The following is a 7,929-nucleotide window of genomic DNA, read 5'->3' as shown; positions in this document are numbered from 1 at the left end:
CTTCCCACTAGGCTGCGGCACCTTGGAGATGGACTGCTCGCACACGATCTGCCATGTCCGTCGTCCAACTGACTCATTGCCTTGGGCCTAGTCGACCTCTTCCGTCACACCCACGTCTGACCCAATGGAGGAGTCAGTTTCCCACTGAAGGTCGGTGGGCGGCGCAACGGGCTCGTCGGTCGGGCGGATCCTAGGTCCTCTCGCGTCAACCCCTCTAGACATCGGCGCCGGGAAAACTATATAAAAATGTCATCTTGGTCAATTCACCGCTTTATTCAGAAACATCACAAATAGATATGCAGTACGCTAAATCAATGTTGATGACAATCTTACCGGGTTGGATGGTGGCCTCTTCAACGAGTAAGCTTTGGGGCAGTTCCTGCTCCTGATCATGCCTCCGAAGAACTCGGACACCATGTTGATGATCTTCACCTTAGGCACCTTGCGCTAGACCTTCTAGGTCAGATCTTCTAGCCTCGAGAGTATTCATACGCTAGGTGCACTTGGTGTTTGATTGGTTGCATTAGCCTCTTACTGAAGGTTATACTGATGGCTCCAGCTGCCAGTCCCCGTGCTTTTAAGTCAGCAATCTTCACCAGCAGCTCATTCACTTGTACCTGTTCCCCCGAGGTCGGCTGGTTCGACCACTCAGGCATCACCACTAGCCCGTACCCTGTGCGTGGCGGCAGCTCAGGCTGCTAATTGGAAATGATGAACCACTCCTTATGCCAACCTTTGTTGGACTCCTTCAGCTGCACATCAAAATATTCTTGTACTTTCTTGGGCTGCAGCAAGAATCCACAACCCCCAACAACCCATGCCTGTTTCCCCTTACTTGACATGGGCTTCAGATGATACAGATATCTCCAGATGAAAATGAAGGGGGGGTACCCAAATATGCCTTGCACAGGTGAATGAAGACCGCAATGTCTAAAATCGAGTTGGGATTGAGATGTATCAGCTTGATTCGGTAGTAGTACAGAAGGCCCTGGAAGAAATCTTCGCACGGCATCCCAAACCCGCACATGAAGAACAATGCGAAGACCACCGTCTCCGCCATGTCCTCTGATGGGAAATCTTGGCCAGTGGTGGGCTTCCAATCCAGCAGCGCTGGTGGCCCGAGGAGGCCCCAGTCAACGAGGGCCTGGATGCGCTCTTGGGTCATCACAGACTTCATATAGATGGTGGATGGCTCCGGGATGTTTGCTTGCACCATTTCTTCAAGCTCTACGCCTTGAGATTTAAATCTAATGGTGGCTAGGGTTTTGACGTGCATATGGCGGTGCGGTGGCTCTAGCGATGGCGGCACGATGGCTCCAGTGGCGGTGACAGAATGTGTGCAAGCAGAAATGGGATTGCGGTGGTGCAGCCTAGGGTTCGCGAGCGTGGCAGCGAAATGCTCAGTGGACTGTGGTGGTGGTGCTGTGAGAGTTCAAGATAGAAGTGAAAACAGCTCTATGACCCCTCGCGCTTTTGAGATGACGGCGTAACCTACATACGGAAATTGCAGGCTTCCCGTTATTGTGGCGCAACGTGCCAGGCAAAATTTGTGGGTTTTGCCGTTAGCGTCGCATGCGTGGGATAGGATCTACGAGCTTTTTGTAGCGCTTTTAACGGCATGCTTCTACGGCTCTACCAGTCCCCGTCCTCCGGGGCTGGGCGCCTAATTCTAGTCGGTGTGCCTCCACGGCCCCGCCAGTCCTTGTCCTCAGGGGCTGGGTGCCTAATTCTAGTCGGCGTGCCTCCACGGCTCTGTCAGTCCTCATCCTCGGGGGCTGGGCTCCTAATTCTAGTCGGCGTACCTCCATGGCTCTGCCAGTCCTCGTCCTCGGGGTCTGGGTGCCTAATTCTTATCCGTGTGCCTCTGTGGCTCCGCCAATCGTCGTCCTCGGGGGCTGGGCACCTAATTTTGGTTGGCGTGCCTCCGCGGCTCCGCCAGTCCTTATCCTTAGGGGCTAGGCACCTAATTCTAGTCAGCGTGCCTCCGCGGCTGCGCCAATCCTTGTCCTTGGGGGCTGGGTGCCTAATTCTAGCCGGCGTGCCTCCGCGGCTCCACCAGTCCTCGTCCTCAGGGGCTGAGCGCCTAATTTTGGTCAGCGTGCCTCCGGGGCTCCACCAGTCCTCGTCATCGGGAGCTGGGTGCCTAATTCTGGTCAGCGTGCCTTGGCGGCTCTGCCAGTCCTCGTCCTCGGGGGCTGGGCACCTAATTTTGGTCATCATGCCTCCGCGGCTCTGCCAGTCCTCATCCTCGGCGGCTGGTAATTTTGGTCACCGTGCCTCCGCGGCTCTGCCAGTCCTCATCCTCGGCGGCTGGGTGCCTAATTCTAGTCGGCGTGCCTCCGCGGCTCCGCCAGTCCTCATCCTCAGGGGCTAGATGCCTAATTCTAGTTGGGATGCCTCCGCGGCTCCACCAGTCCTTGTCCTCGGGGGCTGGGCGCCTAATTCTAGTCAGTGTGCCTCCGTGGCTCCGACTGTCCTCATCCTCGGGGGCTGCGCACCTAATTCTAGTCGACGTGCCTCCACGGCTCCATTACTCCTCATCCTCGGGGGCTGGGCACCTTATTCTAGTCGGCGTGCCTCCGCGGCTCCGCCAGTGCTCGTCCTCGGGGGCTGGGTGCCTAATTCTAGTCGGCGTGCCTCCGCAGCTCCGCCAGTCGTCGTCCTCGGGGGCTGGACGCCTAAGTTTGGTTGGCGTGCCTCGGTGGCTCTGCTAGTCCTCATCCTCAAGGGCTGGGCACCTAACTCTGGTTGGCGTGCCTCCGTGGCTCTGCCAGTCCTCATCCTCGGTGGTTGGACGCCTAATTCTAGTCGGCATGCCTCAGTGGCTCCGCCAATCCTTGTCCTTGGGGGCTGGGCACCTAATTTTGGCCGGTGTGCCCCTGCGGCACTATAAATCCCCACATTCGGATGTAGGGGCATACACTCATATTCCCTGGAAAGATTACTAGTAATACATATTACAAATGCCTATGAACAGATCTGAGATAGCTAGCATCCCAAGATAAGAAGCTACAACACAAAAAAAAGAAAAAAAGGCACAATAGAAGAAAGCTGCGCGAAACACTTCCCCTAGCGGTGTCCTGGACAAAGTGACAGGGTTCACGATGCAGCCTCCTCATGACGATTTTTCTAGCATGGTTACCTCCCGACTTCATTGTAGGGACTGCGAAGCGAAGGAGCATCCGGGTTTTCCTCACGAGAATTCTTCTAGCATCCTTCTTATATGTGGGTGCTGTTCATATCAAAAACTACAAGCTTCAAGCCTACAAGCGCTATTATTCGGGCCATGGCTCTTCGTGCTGGACGTTAGTCTATTTATAACCTGGTCGATAACTTACATCCAAAGTGCTACAGTGTGCTCATGAAGGTTCACGACAAGGTTCTCCCATACCGATACGGCTCCATAGTGTTCACGTGATGCTTGGCCCGATCCACAAGTACTACTAGGAATCTTGGAGTTGCTCAGACGGTGTGGTACCCTGTGAACAGGCATATTTTTGTCGCTTATCTATCATTGCAACAGCCTTTATCTCCTGAGATTTGGGCGTGTACTTTTGGTCAAGGAGCCTTTGTGGCTGCGCTTATCCTTATGCTCGGGCACTAGGATTTGCTTCAAGAGACAACTTTTTTGTTTGACCATTAGACCGATTATTCTAATCGCTTCAATGCTCGGGGGCTACTCCTATGGAGTTCGTCTTGTGATGCCCTCCATAATCTTCACTTCGACCTGTTGGATGCCAGCATCCATCAACTCGGCACTCGACTTCGTTCTACGCGTATGGCTCTGCGTTCACTCGAATTTTCTTCTTTGTTGAGCACTGTGCAGCCTCTCCGTCACCATGATGCCATCACAGCTTCAGCTGACTTCATTTCAAGCTTCGCTATGATGACCTCAAGTTCCTGTTCGCCTACACACCACTCGGGGGCTTGAGGGATACGGGTATCCTACGGGTCCCCACCGACTAGCATATTGGTCGGACCTGACAAGTGGGCCCACCTGAGCAGGGCGTGCGGGCCAAGGACATGAAGTTACTTGGAGTACACGTCAATGCAACAAGACAATTCAAATCTTCCTGGATATCATGGAACGAGTATTGTAGTCCGACTTAGATTACTTTCCATGTAACTACACTACTAGATTTTTAGCCTATTGCAACGGTGGAAAAACGTGGCAATAGGGCCAAGATAGTGGCAATAGGTAGCATTTGCATCAATGTCAGTTTGGTTGGCAGCTATTGCAAAAAACTTCGTGGTAATAGGTGCATTGCAATGGTTTTTTTGTTTTGTTGCAATATTATGGTAATTGCCACACACTAGTTCATTGCATTATAGAGTATTGCAACTTTTGATGCCGTGGCATTAGCATGTATTGCCATGCAACTAGGCATTGCTATAGTATGTAGTTGCAATGGACTGACACTGTGGCAATATGGTATTTGGCCACGACCAACATGGTGGCAACACATATTTTACGTTGTGACAAATTCTATAGCAGCACAATTTCTTTCGTGGAAAATAAACTATATTGCCATGGAAACATGTTTGGTGGTAATAATTCATTTTGCAACGAAAAATATTAGAAGAAAGAAAATATGTTGCAACAAAATATTTTACAATGATATACATTTGTGGCAATAACTTACAGCAACCAACTAGAATTGTTGCATTTATTTCTTTTTGCAACAGGAAGATGTATTTCTTTTTGCAATAGGAAGATGTATTTCGCAACACATATTGCATTTTATATATTTGGATATTGAATCATTTGTGCAACAAATGATTTCACCAAAATATAAATTGTATCATCATGAATATAAAACGAAGCCATCCTGATAATCATCAAGTAAAAGTACCAAATTCATTCTCCAAATCGAAAATAGTTCATAACTAGTGTTGGGTGATCAACAGTACTAAATCTATCTTATGTAGGCTACAGCAAGCATGCACTACATTAATTTTCCTTGTGTCGACCATGGCAAACTCCAAGTCTGTGCGATATGAATGTTCCTGTTGAAAAAAAGAATGCAGTGCATCAGCAAAATTCATGAGTAAGTCACAGCCATATGCTGTCACAGCAAGAGCAAAGGTCATTCAATTCTGAGAATAAGAAGGCATTAGTTCTGCCATGGTCATATTAGGTATAAACAAAATATGTTCAGTTAGAAATAACTTTCAATGCTGCAAGAAACCTTCAGCTCTTATTGGGTCACACACAGTTCAACTCTTTATGTTATAACGGACACACAGTTCAGGTCAGTTGGGGGGGGGGGGGGGGGGGCGCTGCTGCCTGGGTCCTTGGCTCAAAGCGTGTATGAAAATCAGCTAATTTAAGGCATCGAGTCAGTCTACTGCTGTGGTTGCTCCTTTGGGTTGTGTTGGAAGCTTCACAAGACCAGCAGCAGGTACATCTCCCCGACCTCATTACTGACCCCCTCACATTGGTGCCTCATTTGTCTATGCAATGCAAATGTGACTCCCAGACTCGCCGCTGCCAGCCTGCCATACGCCCAGCAGCTATGCATGACCTAAAGTCCATACTACAGGCTACAACCCCTGCTGAATAATGCATGAGCACTTTGATTTAAGGTAAAAAAAAGTGTTGACAACATTAAGAAATTATGTGATAAACAATATAGGGAAGTTTTGACATTGAATTATTTCTATGCCACACATAGATCCAGCCCCCATCGCGGTCGATTTCTGGATCCACCACTGGTTCAGGTCATATAGAGTTTGCAACATAGATTAGAAATCAGATTTGCTTTTTCATACCTGTTGGCTTCTTGTGCGTACACGTTTTCTAGCAGCATTCAGTAGTTGATGTGAAGTAATAAAACCTCCTAGCACATTGCTTTCGCTGTTTTGAAAAAGACCTCGAGACACTGTACTAGTTCTATATTTGCTAGCATTTTTGTACATAACATTGTTTGACATTGCGGAATTTCCTTGTGTTCAACAGGAAGGCATCGGAGTCCAAGTGATCCATTCAGTAAGTTCAAATATACTGCTGAATAAAAAGAATTTGTATGCATCAGCGAAACTCAGTACTAAGTCACTGCCTCATAGGTTGTCACAGGAAGAGAAAAGGCTGTGTAGTTATATTCATAATCAGTATTTAGTATATTAGGTATGTACAGGTCATCAAAGCAATGGTGCTAGGCTAATGCTATGCTCCATGTAGAAATTGAAACATATTGGAATTATAAAATCTCATGTATAAGCTCACCACATCAGAACTAACATTCCACTTGATGTTGACCAATGAGGCATTTAATCAAACAGGTTATGTGCATGCATAGCGTACGCGCTAACCTTGAAATGGTTCAGACTTTGGAGATGGGGGACGAAGCGAGGCAACACCAAACTGAGGGGAAGCACTGGAGCACCAGTTGATGGAGTAAAACTGTAAGAGCCACCACCGGATTTCTCTGCATCGGTCACATCTACTCGCCTTGGGAGGAGTGGTACACAACTGCGAGCAGAAGCCAGCACGACCAGCTCCTCATCCGCCTGGCACGTCGGCTGCCGCAACTGACCTGCACAAGCCACGCAGCTGTGCCCCGCAGGGCCAGATGTAACTGGAGAGGATGAATGATCTTACGATTTGCAGCAGAAGCTGACTCCCTTGATCACGATGGCTAGTACTGCAACCCAAATTTTCCCAAAAATAATCAGTTAGCAAACATCCAGTTCAAACCACCACAGCAGGCATGATCAGTTCAGAATTCAGAAATAAGCAATCGCACATGAGTTCTGTCAGTATCCAATCAACAAGGATCTTTCACCAAATGCATATAGTTCAGCTCAGGGAAAGCTCAAGCAAGTACTTTGTAAACAAAAATTGGGAAAAAAAAGATATATAGCTAACAGGTGGCTGTATGTAGTCATATAGGTGTTTCAAGCTAAACAATTGAATGGGAGTGCTACAGCCTGAGACCAAGCATGTGATCAGTTTAATTAGTAGCTCATTTCATTTATCATCAATTGAGCTAAGGATTTGTAGGAAAATAGCTTAGTGTAAATACAAGGGCTTGATTAATTCCATACTAATTTACATCAGTCTGCAGTTTCATATTCTATCATCCTAATATGCAGTACAACAAGTTGTATTTTTAAGTTCTCATAATCTCATCTTCATAAGAAATATCAACAAATGAAATGAGTTCTAGCTCAAATCGCATACACATATCCTAAACAACGAAGGTATTCTCACAAACTGTAAAAGGCAACAACTTCTGAACCAACTACTCACCAACCAAAATACGGAACCAACTTCTGAAAAGAATGGGCGCATGACAGAAGCATCGAAGCAGATGCAACCAATCAATAGGTAGTACGAGCAGGGAGCGACGGTCACCTTACAAGGGGCCACATGGCTGTCAGATGCCAGGCAGCGTGCCATCCCGTTAAGGGAGGCTGCCGCCGCCGCTGGATGCACGAGCTGGGGCCCAGAGCTCGCCGCCGCCGCTGGATGCCCCACGCGCTGCAGCCAGGGAAGGGGGGCCTCCACCCCACCACCGACTTGGGGGGTTCCTCGCGCTGCCACCAGACGGGGAGGGGGCCATCAAGAAGTAGGATGGCACCGCTCATGTCGGAGTCGACTCAAGCCGCGCCATCGAGAGGTGACCCCAGATCCGTTGCACCGGCGGTGCCCGTCGATGTCCAGCTCGGCCCTTAGGTGGAGGCGAGGCGGAGACATGGCTGTAGATATTGGGGAGGGTGGAGGCATTGAGGCGACGGCGGCGTGGAGGGAGGTGAGGGAGCCGAGCAGGGGATGGGACGGAGGGAGCGAGAATTTCGGGAGTATGGTGACTAATTTATTGATGGAGGAGTCATCTGAGCCGTTAAATTTGATCCAATGGCTTTGGATGAGATGCAATTCGATTTGGGCTAGGCACGCCGAATTTGGTGTTGCTTTCAGCCCAATAG

The 7,929-nt window shown here is 49.0% G+C and overlaps 1 long non-coding RNA gene across 3 annotated transcripts; it reads right to left on the bottom strand.

Moving 5' to 3' along the window:
* Positions 1–4,833: 4,833 nt before the first annotated feature.
* LOC117839039 (uncharacterized) lies at positions 4,834–7,802 on the bottom strand. Of its 3 annotated transcripts, none has more exons than XR_011897057.1 (3): positions 7,358–7,802; positions 6,313–6,644; positions 4,834–6,007 (listed from the first exon to the last, which is right to left on the bottom strand). It is a non-coding gene; the product is annotated as an uncharacterized lncRNA (long non-coding RNA). The 3 variants fall into 3 exon arrangements; XR_011897056.1 differs by having other exon boundaries at positions 4,834–6,004; XR_011897055.1 differs by having other exon boundaries at positions 4,834–5,007; positions 7,358–7,801.
* Positions 7,803–7,929: the final 127 nt, after the last annotated feature.

This window comes from Setaria viridis, chromosome 9 (assembly GCF_005286985.2).
Source record: "Setaria viridis chromosome 9, Setaria_viridis_v4.0, whole genome shotgun sequence".
NCBI classification, from domain to species: Eukaryota; Viridiplantae; Streptophyta; class Magnoliopsida; order Poales; family Poaceae; genus Setaria; species Setaria viridis.
This window is presented reverse-complemented; position numbering and strand designations above follow the sequence as displayed.